The sequence below is a fragment of the Teleopsis dalmanni genome, chromosome 1 (assembly GCF_002237135.1).
Source record: "Teleopsis dalmanni isolate 2A chromosome 1, ASM223713v2, whole genome shotgun sequence".
NCBI classification, from domain to species: domain Eukaryota; kingdom Metazoa; phylum Arthropoda; class Insecta; order Diptera; family Diopsidae; genus Teleopsis; species Teleopsis dalmanni.
Window position 1 is genome coordinate 124,787,356 of NC_051846.1, and position 13,836 is coordinate 124,801,191.

Here is a 13,836-nt window from a genome sequence, read left to right on the forward strand (position 1 = left end):
CAATACAGTGTTTATCCATAAAAGAAAGATAACCCAACCAAAGTATTTATAGCAGAAGTGGGTTTTTCGATGTGTTATATTTTACGTTTTATTGTTTTTTTTTCTTTCTCTATTTTGTTTTTATGTTGTAAAAAAAAATGTAAACAATGAGTGTTTTTCAATGTTGGTAATTCATGTTTATTAATTCAATATATCAAATGTGTTTTATTGTTTAATAAATGTTTCATGTATGTCTTATATTATAATTTGTAAATAAAATTCATTTGTTTTATTCTTTACATATTTCAAGTTGTGTTTTTTTACTTTTATTACTTTTCTTTTTATTTTCTTCAGGTCAAGTCATGCCCGCGGCTCGTTGACGTTTGGACTGCAGGTAATGTCGTTGCATTCTTGATCTTGATAATATTTGAATAACTCTTATTTTTACTAGGTTGGGCACAGAATTTTGTTGAGGGTGAGTTTACTTCTGGTGTTGTCCGAAATGGTGTTGGTGTTATGTTTTCTATTGACGGACTGACGTCAGATTTGTACACAAGAATATGTATGGTTGAAATTACTTTGTAGCAATTTCAACCTTTACAGTGTAGTATGTATAAAGCAATAAATGTATTTAAAACAATTTACAAAATTATCAATTTCTTTACAAATACCGGTAGATAATAATAAGCAATCACAATATTTTGTTAAATATAAATAACAATATAAAAAAATATAATTGATATATAAGTTAATATACAATATATATGCTTAATATATACAATGTATATTATCCTGCATTAACACTGTTCAAATTTTCAAGATCGTTGCGTACAATGGATCACTATAGTCAAGCAAAATTATATTTCAATATTTGAGTACTACCATATTATCTATATTAGCAAATAATAGTTCAATTGTTTTCAATTTTAAAAATTAATTAATCATGTTTTAAGTTCAAAGTTTTTTTTTTTATATTATTTCAAATTCCGTTTTTTTTATTTTAGTAGATTTTAGTAGTCATATTTATATATGTAAATGTGTATTTACATTTAAATATCCACTAGATATTGCATACTTTAAAACGTTTCTTGAGAATTGCCTTACCCTTTCTGATACATAATGGTGTACTATCCAATTACTTATAGTAAAATCCAGCGACAATTATAAAAGCAACAACCAGCTTATGTTCACCCACGTATCGAGAGGACACCCAAGCCCCGCCACATCCTTTGCCTGTGGTGTCAACACTTTCGTTTAAACGTACGTCGTTTGTAAAAAAACTTGCACTGGTACAAAATCTTTTAATCGACCACTGTTAAAGCCGCCGATTATTTCTTTTGTACTGTTGTTCTTTACAAATGTTTTTACCGCTTCGCGCCGTGTCGATAAAACGATTTGAATCTTGTTAATTTTTATTGTAAAATTTTGTTAAATTTTAAATTGTTAATTTTTATATTAAAAATTGTAAAATTTTGTTAAATTTTTAAATTGTTAATTTTTTACACAATCATTTAAGCGTTTTTTTTTTATTAGCCACAATACACTACCATTATCTTGTATATTCGTTATATTAAAACACAAGTCCGCAACTTGCAATGCAAACAAAAAAAACTTTATATTTTAAAACACCAGATGAATTCTGTCGCGGGTACGATGCGTTAACTTCAGAACAAACACGAGCCAAGAGACAGAAACTCCTCTGCTTGCCCCTTTTATTCTCTTTTTGTCTAACTGCGTCGATCAGATTTCTTCGCTAGCCATTTTTCGGTCAATGCTCCCAACATTTCCCCTTATCAGATGTTCTGTTGTTTTTTTTTTTTCTTTTCAGACTTCTCAAAGCTTTAAACTGCACTCGCAGCTTTTTTTCTATTATCTGCTCCAACTTTTGGCGATCAACCGAAATGCACAAAACAAATTAAAAATGACATTTCTCATTTTTTGCTATTTTTGTTTTGAATTTTCTTTTTTCTATAAAATGTGTTTTAGTGAGATTTACGAAAATTACTTTAAATTAATTTAATTAATTCATAAAGTTCAATCCAATTAATATTCAAAAGGGCAGTATAGCATTCTTTCAATATGTTAGTATACACAATTTTAATTTCTTTTTTTATTTTATTGCAATTTCAGTTTGCCAATTGTAAAAATTCGGTTGATGGCGGCAGTGGAATTCGCGTTGTTGTAACATTAAAATTTATTTAAAAAAATTTTAATCGTTACACTCTCTCCTTCCTTTACGAGAGGATATCAATACGGATATCTTCATTTCTGGCAATACGAATCAGTCGAGTCTTGCCATCCCAAGTCGCCTTGAACCAATGTCGCCTGCCTCTGGGCCATTTCTTTAAATCATAGCCCTGCTTCTGTAATATCCTCTCCGGGCTAAGGTCTTCATTCAGAAGTTCATCTGTGGCCGCTTCACTATTATGCATTGATGTGACTGCGTTCTCGTGGGCGTTTTGCTGTTGTAGAATGGCTTTAGCGGATGGAGGAGTTGGTGGATAATCCCAGTTGTGTATTATTTGTCTCGTAGAGTGTTTGATATCTCGCTGTTCATCGACGGCCAGCTCCTTTTGCGGTAGTGCTTGATGTCATTTTCTTGACGGTTTAGAATTGTCTTGGCAATGGGAGGCGTTGGAGGGCAATCACTGCTGTTCGTCACTCGTGGAGGTGTATGAAGTATGTCCCACTAATCTGGGGGAGCCGTGATCTGCAGGATGTCTTCTAGACGACTCTCGTTCACCTCATATGACAGCGAATTTTCAGAATGATGACAACTATAAAGATAAACAAGATTAAGTAAGTGGTACAAAGTAATTTAAATTAACAATGATACTGTTTAATTCGACTTAGGTGGGCAGAAATTATTTTATCGGCATGTAGTTCATGCAGCTTCACTATGACCGGTGATACAAAGTCTATTACTTCATAAGGTCCGCAATATTTCGGGGCTAATTTTGCATTAAAGCCGTCTAGTGCATTAGATAGTGGTTGTGAACGATTAAGTACCAGTGTGCCGAGTTCTGGTTTCCATTCCCGTCGTCGGAGGTTATAGTATCTGGCCTGGTCTTGTGAGGCTTTTCCCATGTTTCTACTAGCAATAGCGTATATTTCGAGTAACTTTTGCGCTTTGTCCTCTGGAGATTCTGTAACTCTTCCCAGTCCTGGTGTCACCGCATCATATAATGTACTCGGCATTCGTAGTTCTCTACCTTGCGTAATATATGCCGGACTGAACCCTGTTGAAGACGAAATTGAGGAATTTATCGCTAACGTGATTTCGGGTAAACACTCGTCCCAGTGTTGGTGATCAACTATTGAGTTTTGAGCGATCATCGTTTTAATTTTACGATTGGCACGTTCGGTCGGGTTCTCCTGAGGTGTGTAAGGGGCTGTATGGTGATGTTGAATGCCCAATTCGGCTAAGAATTTTTGAAATATCTTGCTCGTAAATTGAGTTCCATTGTCCGTGATCAAGATCTTTGGAATCCCAAACCGCGCCATGACGTTTTCCCTAAAGGCTCTTTTAACTCCGGCCGTTGTGGCGTTTCTCATTGGTATAATCTCCACCCATTTAGAGAACTTATCAAAAAATACCAACGCTACCGTATTTCCTTTAACTAAACGTGGTAAAGGCCCAATAAAATCTGCACATACTGTTACCCATGGCTCTTCTGGTAAACTTGTTAACATCTTTCCTGCACTAGGTTGTTGACTGACCTTGTATTTTTGACATGTACCACACTTCCGCACATAATAGTTGATGTCACGATACATTCCTGACCAAAAGTATCTCGATGTAACTCGAAGGATCGTTTTGTGATTACCTAAGTGTCCTGCCGTGATATCATTGTGACACTCTTTTAATACTTGAGGCCGAATGGATTGAGGTACACACAGTTTCCAGCAAGGGTGTCCCTCGTTGCTATAAGAGTTAGGTATACGACGGTACAGTTGATCATTTTCGATAGTATAGTCGGGGTATTTACTTGGATTATCGGTTATTGTTTTTCTCAAGTTCGTTAACCATAAACAAGACAGTCCATCTTCCTTTGTCGTATCCGGCATATTCAACAGGACCAGTGAGGTTGACGAGACAGTGTATCCGCGACGACATTATACTTTCCTTTTCTATATTGTACCTCAAAATTGAATTGTTGCAGCTCTAGCGCCCAGCGCGCGATACGACCAGTTGGATTTTCAATGTTGTTTAACCATTTCAGCGCCAGATGATCGGTTATGACTACGAAACGATAACCTTCTAAATATTGTTTCATTTTTCTTACTCCCCAGACAATCGCCAGACACTCCTTTTCAGTCATTGAGTAGTTTTTCTCATCTTGATTTAAACTGCGACTTGCATAAGCTATCACCTTTTCTTCGCCGGCTATTTCTTGAGTCAGTATTGCTCCTAGTCCAAAATTACTGGCATCTGTCTGCAATACAAATTGTTCGGTGAAGTTGGGGCACGCTAGAAATGGGGCACTCGTTAATTTTTCTTTCAACATATTGAACGACATTTGTTTCTCTGACGTCCATTGCCATCGTTTACCTTTCTTTAATAGCATCGTAAGAGGTTGTATTGTATTCGAGAAGTGTGGTACAAAACGGGGATACCACGAGGCGATTCCAATACACCGTCGTAGTTCCTTGAGGTCTTTTGGTACAGGTAACTCTTTTATGACTGCAATCTTTTCGGGATCAGTGTGTATTCCATGTGGTGTCACCAAATGCCCAAGATACTTTATTTCCTTCATGAAAAATTTACATTTCTGTACGTTGATTTTCAGTTTTGCACATCTTAGTCGCTGAAATACCTTTCGCAAATTTTCCATATGTTCCTCCAGTGTATGACCAATTATGATAATGTCATCGAGATATGCAAAAGCAAAAGGCTGCATATCAGGTCCAATCACTGTGTCTAACGCTCGTTGAAATGTTGCTGGAGCGGAGTGCAATCCAAAAGCATCACGCGCCACTGAAATAGCCCTCGTCCAGGTACTGTAAACGCAGTATATTCTTTACTTTGTTCAGCCATTGGTATTTGCCAATACCCGTTCTTGAGATCAAGGCTGCTGATATATTTGGCGTCTCTGAGTTGATCTAGAATGTTTTGTATACGAGGAATTGGGTAGGCATCTGGTATTGAGTGTGCATTTACCTGACGATAATCTATGCAAAGTCGCAAACTACCATCCTTTTTCTTCACTAATACCACCGGTGAGCTATAAGGGCTATGAGAGCGTTCGATACAACCTTTTTGTAATAATTCATTTATTTCTTTGTCCAGTATTTGTTGCATGACCGGGTTTCGAGGATAGTATCTTTGCTTAATCGGTCTGTCATCCTTCATGGTGATGGAATGTGTGGCGATATTGGACTGTCCTTCAAGAGTATCGAACTTCTCTAATTCGCGAGCTGGGAATTTGTCTACATGTTCCGATTCACTTACTGTAGAATTCAGCATTACCATCTCTCGTTTCACATTTGTAGTTCTACCAAGTTTAACTGTGTTTTCTCCTATTTTGAAAATGCTTGACGCAGAAATCAGGAAGTCCATCCCCAAGACCATATCATGTACCATTCCTTCTAACACTAATAGTTCAACTGCATAGTCACAGGCCCCGATTTGCAGTGATGTCTGAATTATTGTATTTATGTGCCGCGGTGAACCATCTGCCAAACGTACCACCAAATCTACTTCGTTGTGTTTGCCATATAAACGTTTTGCTATGCCTGGATGAATAAAACATTTACTGGCCCCTGTATCAATCATGGCTGTCATCTGTTGATCTTAGATGAGTATTTTGACAAGGAGACGGTTATTTTCGATTAGTAATGGTTCTGGACCGGTGTTGGAATTTCGGTCACGCCCCATGCTTCTGGACGGCGTGACCGCTGGAAGTTTCCCGGAACTTTTCGGCAGCAATCAATTGTCCGTACATCGCGTCTGCCGCACTGCCAACAGAATAGAATACGAGGGTTCTGACATCCCCGCGCTTGGTGTCCTTGTCATCCACATCGAAAACAGGCTGAAGCTAAGTTTATTGGTTCAACCGCTGCAAGTACCATCGGTTTGTCTCATCGTTCTGGTGTGGTGAAAGATTCCCTTGGTTTTCTGCTCTTTCCTTCATCTCGAACTGCTTCGTAGTCGTTAGCAAGTAATATAAGTTCTCGTAACGTGTTAAACTCGCGTCGCTTTATATGCATCCTGTATTCTGTTAAACTGTTGCGATAGAATCGTTTAAGTTTTGCCCCATCGTCCATATTCAAATGTTGCATCAACTTTTGTAATTTTAACACGTATGTTTTAAATGATTCACCAGGTTTCTGCATTCGATTTCTTAACTCGTCTTCTAAGCGCTCGAAGTAACGATGAGGTAGGAAAAATTCTAGGAAATCAGATTTAAACTCCTCCCAGTGGTCCCAGTCCCCTTTATTGTGACGAAACCATACTAAGACCTGCCCTTTCAGTAATTCTGGCATCGCACGAGGTAGCATATCTTTAGCAAGGTCATATCCACTTGCTAGCTCTTCCACACGCTCCACAAACGCTAATGTATCGCTATTCTCATCAAATCGGACCGCCCAGGCTAGAAGCCTGATCGATGACTGTTGTTTGCGTGGTTCTAGGTAGTGTGTATGGTACGTGTAACGTATGTTGAATGTACTGCTGATGATGTAAAGGGAGAGTCAATTGTGGGATATTATCTTGGCGTCGCTCAGTTTTCTGTTCTGGAGGTGGCAATGGTATTTCACCAACGGCGTAATCGTTTTCTACTTCACCTACAGACACTCTGCTATGTTTATCTTCGAGTTCTTTTAATCGCGTGATCATCTGAGGTTTGTGGTCAGTTTGTGCAATAAAGTTTGCCAATCGCCGGCGGAATTCGTCGACGACACCAGTTGAATCTTGTTCGAACTTTTCTAAATAAGCGACTAGCTTTTCTTTCCGTAGATTCCTTACCCAACTGCGATCCATATTACCTGATACGAGATGTTATGTGATATTTGAAATGAAAATGACCTAGCTGTGCTTCGACGTATTTTGTTGAACCTTAGTCGAGGGTCCCTGCTCGGGCGCCACTTATAATGTACCTAATTTTTCGTATCCGGGGTAGTTCTCAGCCCAAGCGTACAACCTACGTAGCTTCCACCGTTGCGATGTAATATGTAGTACAACAAACTATTTCTTTTTAATTCATGCTTTATTTTATTGAACGTTTTTTATATATATATGTATATGTGTAATATGTATATAGCAATAAATGTATTTAAAACAATTTACAAAATTATCAATTTCTTTACAAATACCGGTAGATAATAATAAGCAATCACAATATTTTGTTAAATATAAATAACAATATAAAAAAAATAATTGATATATAAGTTAATATACAATATATATGCTTAATATATACAATATATATTATCCTGCATTTACACTGTTCAAATTTTCAAGATCGTTGCGTACAATGGATCACTATAGTCAAGCAAAATTATATTTCAATATTTGAGTACTACCATATTATCTATATTAGCAAATAATAGTTCAATTGTTTTCAATTTTAAAAATTAATTAATCATGTTTTAAGTTCAAAGTTTTCTTTTTTTATATTATTTCAAATTCCGTTTTTTTTATTTTAGTAGATTTTAGTAGTCATATTTATATATGTAAATGTGTATTTACATTTAAATATCCACTAGATATTGCATACTTTAATACGTTTCTTGAGAATTACCTTACCCTTTCTGATACATAATGGTGTACTATCCAATTACTTATAGTAAAATCCAGCGACAATTATAAATCAACAACCAGCTTATGTTCACCCACGTATCGAGAGGACACCCAAGCCCCGCCACGTCCTCTGCCTGTGGTGTCAACACTTTCGTTTAAACGTACGTCGCACAGTGTCACAAAACACAAAATTAGACGGTCATAATTCGATATTTTCGGAACCAGTAGAGATATTGATATGAAATTTTCCTAAAATATAGTTTTTGAGTTGATCTTTCTTTTAAATCTTATTTCGTTATTTTTCAACCGATTTAGTTGAAATTTGAAATATAAATAAATTAAATATTTATAAAATTATAAATGTCTTTTTGTTATTACTTCTTAAATTTGTTGTTGATATAAATGTGGTTTATTGAAGGCCATATTTTTCGTAATTTTTCGCTGGTTTCTGAGGCTTGAAATAGGTGTAAAACATAGAGTGCGCAGGCCAATTTTTGTTTTATTGTAAAGTGTAACTATTTGGCTTTTAATAGAAAAAATTTCATTTTTGGGTATTGCATATAGTAGTGAAAATGAGCATAAAAAAATTACTGACTTTTTGTGCAATTTCGCTAATAAAAGTTTATTGATAATTAAAGTCGATAATTTGTTACATGTAATGAATAGCAATATCCTAAGCTTCAAAAAAATGAAAAATGATAATTTTTGAATAAATAGTAAAAAAGCTATAAAGGTTTAAAGTTGGTTCAATTTTTGCAAAATCGTAATTTCGCTAAAATTGCTTAAAACTGCAAATAACTTAGGAACTAATGGGCGGATCACACCCATTTTTTGCATGAAGTTGTGTTGCTATGTACGTCAGGTACATGTATAGTCCAATAAGTGTAAAAAGTTTTTTTAACGATAATAAACGATTTAATATGAAAATTTTGTATGGGGGGTGGGTGTGGCAGTGGGCGGAAAACCATAAAAAAATTTTGGAATCTAGATAATAATGTAAGTTTTCCGGACACCAAAATTCAGCTTTCTACCTATCATAGTTTTTAAGTAATCTTGGGACCACGGTAAAATCCCCATGTTTAGACAAAAATTTCGGGTAATTCCGGTAGGCCGATTAGATATAATCGGCCTTCGTCAAATTAGATTATATATAAAATTAATATATATAAAAATACTACTGCTTATTTGAATTTCCTAAATTTAAAAAAATCTTCATCGTATAGTGTGGGAATAGCATTGTCCTTGATGTTTATTATTACCGCAGCAGCCTTAGGAAGTTTGAATTAACTCTTTATACTCGTCTGTCACGAAGTATTTGGACTGTAAATCTATATCTAAATCTCTACCGACTAAAGCAATTTCTTCCATATGCATATGGGATAATGCATCAGGCACGACATTCTGAGATCCTTTCCTGTGTTCTATCTGAAAATCAAACGCTTGTAATTTTAAACTCCACCTAGCTAGACGACCTGACAAATCCTTTTGATTCATTAACCATTTTAAGCTAGCGTGGTCTGTAATGATTGTAAAAGGCAGACCTTCTACATACGCCCTAAATTTTCGTACACTTAAAACAGCAGCATAGCACTCCAGCTCAGTTATACTGTAGTTACGTTGAACTTTATTTAATTTGGCGGACATATAGGCTAGTGGTTGTTCATCTCCCACATCATTGAATTGAAAAAGAACTCCCCCAACACCTTCCGATGACGCATCACACTGTATATAGAAAGGTTTAGTAAAGTCTGGGTTAGTCAACACCGGAGCAGTTATGAGACTATTTTTTAAAGTAATGAAAGCAGTTCTCCCAGCTTCCGACAATGTAAATTTTTTTATATTTTCCTTGGTCAGACAATCATGCATCGGTGCGGCGATTGTGGCATAATCTTGTATAAAGCGGCGATACTGCCCTGTCATTCCTAAGAAGCGTCGCAACTGTTTAGGCGTCTTTGGTTCTGGAAACATTTCCACTGCGGATACTTTATCAGGATCAGTTTTTATCATACCATTTCCTACTACATTACCTAAATACTTAACCTCTTGATAACAAAACTTACTTTTTTCCACATTTATAGTATACCTGGTCTCCTGTAACCTACTCAATATACCTTCTATATGGGGTAAGGGGTATGCATCCTTAATGGTTCTTGCATACACCTTTCTTGCGTCTAGACAAAGCCGATTCTTTTTGCCTTTAACCACTAATGTTACAGGTGAATTCCTGCAGCTATTGGATTCTTCAATCACTCCTAGATCCAGCAAACGGTCCAATTCTTCATACATCAGTCGTTGGACAGCAGGAAAAATTGGATAGTGCCTTTGCTTCACTGGTAGATGTTCGTCAGTAACTTCAATTATGTGTTCTTCTAGGTTGGTGCTTCCTAGGCCTAACTTACTACTCGACGGAAATCTACTGATCACCTGCTCTAATTGAGCTGTCTGTTCTTTACCTAATATATGTGGGCTTGAAGTGAATTGCAGATCCGAAGTACTTGGTACTAATTCTGCTATTTCACGATTCTTACTTAATATTGGTATATTGAATGTCTTCCAAAAGTCAATACCAAAGTAAAATTCCTGTTGTAGAGAAGGAACAATTAAAAAATCCATATCTTTCTTCCCCTTCCCACTGCACCTTTAAGGATATCACACCGACTGTAGGAGTCTCTCCTCCATTGGCAGTTTTAACATGTTTGCCTTGAACAGTAATCATTTGCTCGGATCGACCCCTTAAAAACTCTAATGCGTTCTTTCCAATACAATTCGCACTTGCGCCCGAATCCAATAAAGCCAGTACTTCTATGGTATCTATGGTATTATGGTATGGTAACTATGGTATCTACCATTTTCTTTAAACATGTTCCCAGTAACCGTCTTTTATTCCTCATCTTCATGATCTTACGAAATTTCCTGCCTGTTTTCATTACCACTTTTTTTGTATCTCTTTGTTAAATATCCTGCGGCGTATTATTTCATATTCTGCTTTCCGCTGATGTAAAGTCTTCTTGCCTTGCATCCTTTTATCTGACCTACATGTTGATACGTGAGTTCTTTTAAATATTTTGGTTGGTTGTCAGGGCTCTTCTTGTGGTGATATGGACTCCCGGTCTGTCCTGCCCCTGTCGAGTTTCCCTGATTTACCGTCTATCTGCAATATGATTATTGGTTTTGCACAGAAAACAGGTCATTTGGTGGAACAGTGACCTACAGATTTGATCTTATCTGAGGTCTTGTGGTAAATCATAAAAATCACCAGGCATGCCACATGAAAAACATAGATTCAAATGAAATGGAGAAGGACACAGTGGTGGAGTATTCACTTTGTGTTTCTGATCTAGATTTCTATCGTTACTTGATCCTCTAGTCCAAAGCTGGCTTGAATTATGTCCCGTGTTCTTTGGCGGTTGTGTCCCAAATGCTTCTATCTCCCATGAGTTTCCATAAGGTGGTTCCTCTTGCAACTTCTCTAATGGTTCAATCTCGCTTACTGACCTATACTTCGACTTGTTCTCCTTCTGCATTTTCTCAGCGCTGAAAAGATTAGGGTCGCTAGACTAGGTTTTGCATTATTCTTAATGATGGAGACCAATTCTCTTTCTGGCATTTTCCGCCTTAACTTAAATGTTAAATTGTGAATGTCTGAATAGAATTGTTCAAAACTCTCCCCAACCTGTTGTTTCCTGTCCACAATCTCCCGGATAATTTCATAGTCACTTTCTGATGACCTAAATTGTTCCAGCAACTCCTTCTTTAACTGAAAATAATCGAAATCATCATCACCCGCATGATCTTCCAACACCTGCCAAAACCACTTTAATGCAGGTCCAGTTACTAGACAATGAAAATCCGTAAGCAGTTGATGGAAAGGTACTTCATACTGTTCCCTCATACGCTCAATCCTGAAGATGAAGCTTTCTACCGTCATGTCTTTAGTGGAGCCGTCAAACTTGACATGCCACCTGCCAAGATCAATTTCTCTTCTAGACATCCGTTCATCCTCCTCGAATAGCATCGATTCTCGTCGGTTTCCCAACCCTTGGTTCTTTGTGTATGCTCCGCGCATAGTTTTATTCAATCGTGATTCCTCACTTGGAAAATTTGGTTTCTGCATCATCACCCTAGGTGTCCTTGACACACTTCTGCGATCGCGTAAAGTAGACATTTCGGTACGCATCTGATTCATGCAGTTTGTTAAGTATTCATTCTGTTGCATCACCATACCCATCATGCGACTGAGCTGATCCGCATCTATTGTGGGCTCTAGGGCTTGTGCCCCTTGTGTGCTATTACTCCTACCTTCTCCTTCCATAATTGTAGGACTCTCTAATTGTATTAAATCTATTTGCGAATTGAAACTAAGAGAAATATCAGTAGAACTGCTTGTAATTTCCGGTTCTATTGCCTTAGTATTTGATCTCCCTAATATTGCTCTCGATTTACTTCTGGTCATTGGCCTGTCCATACAGGTCGTAACTATCAGTCAGATATAACAGTAACTATTTTAGTTAACTAGGTGTAATATACCAAAGAAAAAAATTCTTTCAATAACTGGTTAATTGATTATTGATTGTTTTAATCAGGAATGAAACAATTATACTAAATAATGCATTCACAACTTGAATTTTTTTTTTTTTTTCTTTGACTTAAAAAAAAAACTTGACTAAATTTAATAATAAATATGGCTCTGGGGGGTGCTTAAGTGTTGAGACCACACGATTTCACACAAGGCAGGCTTTCTTCTATCTGTTCCAGAGATAAGATAATTACAACGGTTTGTAATGTGGATCAAACAAACAACTAAATTCCCTAATAAATGACCTGGATCAAGGACAGCTTTAAACCGCACTGGTGCTGTGTAAAGGAACCTTAAGTCCAACAAGTAAATGTCTAATCCGTGATTCTTCCACACTTACAGTTTTACTTGCTGCAAGCTTGTAACCAAGAATTAAGTAAACTAAACAAACCACTTCCTGTACTTACAATTACTCAGCTTACAATGAGAAGTCAACTTCACACAACCGCGGTTCTGTGTGAAGGAACCTCATTAAAGCAATATAAAACGAAATTACACAAACTAGATCTAACTGCAAAGAGGACAAGACTTCACGTTGAACAAATTCTTTCTGAAGGAACCTCTAATGCTATTAGAAAAGAAAAAAAACCATCTTTATACTACGCCGCAATACCTACCCTTTATTAACAGAGAATAGGAAAGACGGATGTTGTGCTCTTAACCCACCGGATTGTCCACCTGCTGTTAGAATTAATGTCCTCAGAAGCCGCTCATGGCACAGTGGCTAGCCCGGTATGCTCGCCGGTGTTGGGGTAGGGTTCTTGACAACTGAGGCTACACTGCAGACAACAACAAAAAAAAAATCGTGCCATGTTCTTAGTTCTTGTCCTAACTAACTAAACCTATCAATCATTCATTGATATTTCATTTATATATAGATTCATTTATATTCATATCATAATTATCATATTCATGTAATAATTTAAATGTATTATTATTTCTATGCTTAAAAAAAAAAACTATTATTCACCTAACTCCTTATATTTTGACCTAAATTACTTCAATATTTCATCAACAAAACAAAAACAAAAAAAAAATAAATAAATAAATATATATGTATAAAATTACTATTGCTTATTTGAATTTCCTAAATTTAAAAAAATCTTCATCGTATAGTATGGGAATAGCATTGTCCTTGATGTTTATTATTACCGCAGCAGCCTTAGGAAGTTCTGTACCATCCTGACTCACGCCTAAGTTGCAGGTTCTACCTCTGGGCAACCCGGCTGCTTTCATTTCAGCTAATATGGTCTCTTCCACTCCCCAGTCTATATTTGTACTTCTACCAGCATATGATACCATCATATCCTTAAAATTAGGAAATGCTGGCAATACCTCTGGCAACGCCTATTCTTCACTAATTAGCTGTGCCATATTTTTATATTCGGATTCAGGTAACAAAAGAAAAGCAACAGAAAAAAAAATTATTGAATACAATGATTCTTATTCAGTCAAGATGCAGCTATGCCCCTAAGAGAGAAGTATGGTCACAACATTAATACCACCCCTTTAGTTAAAATCACTAAGATCGCATGGTGAA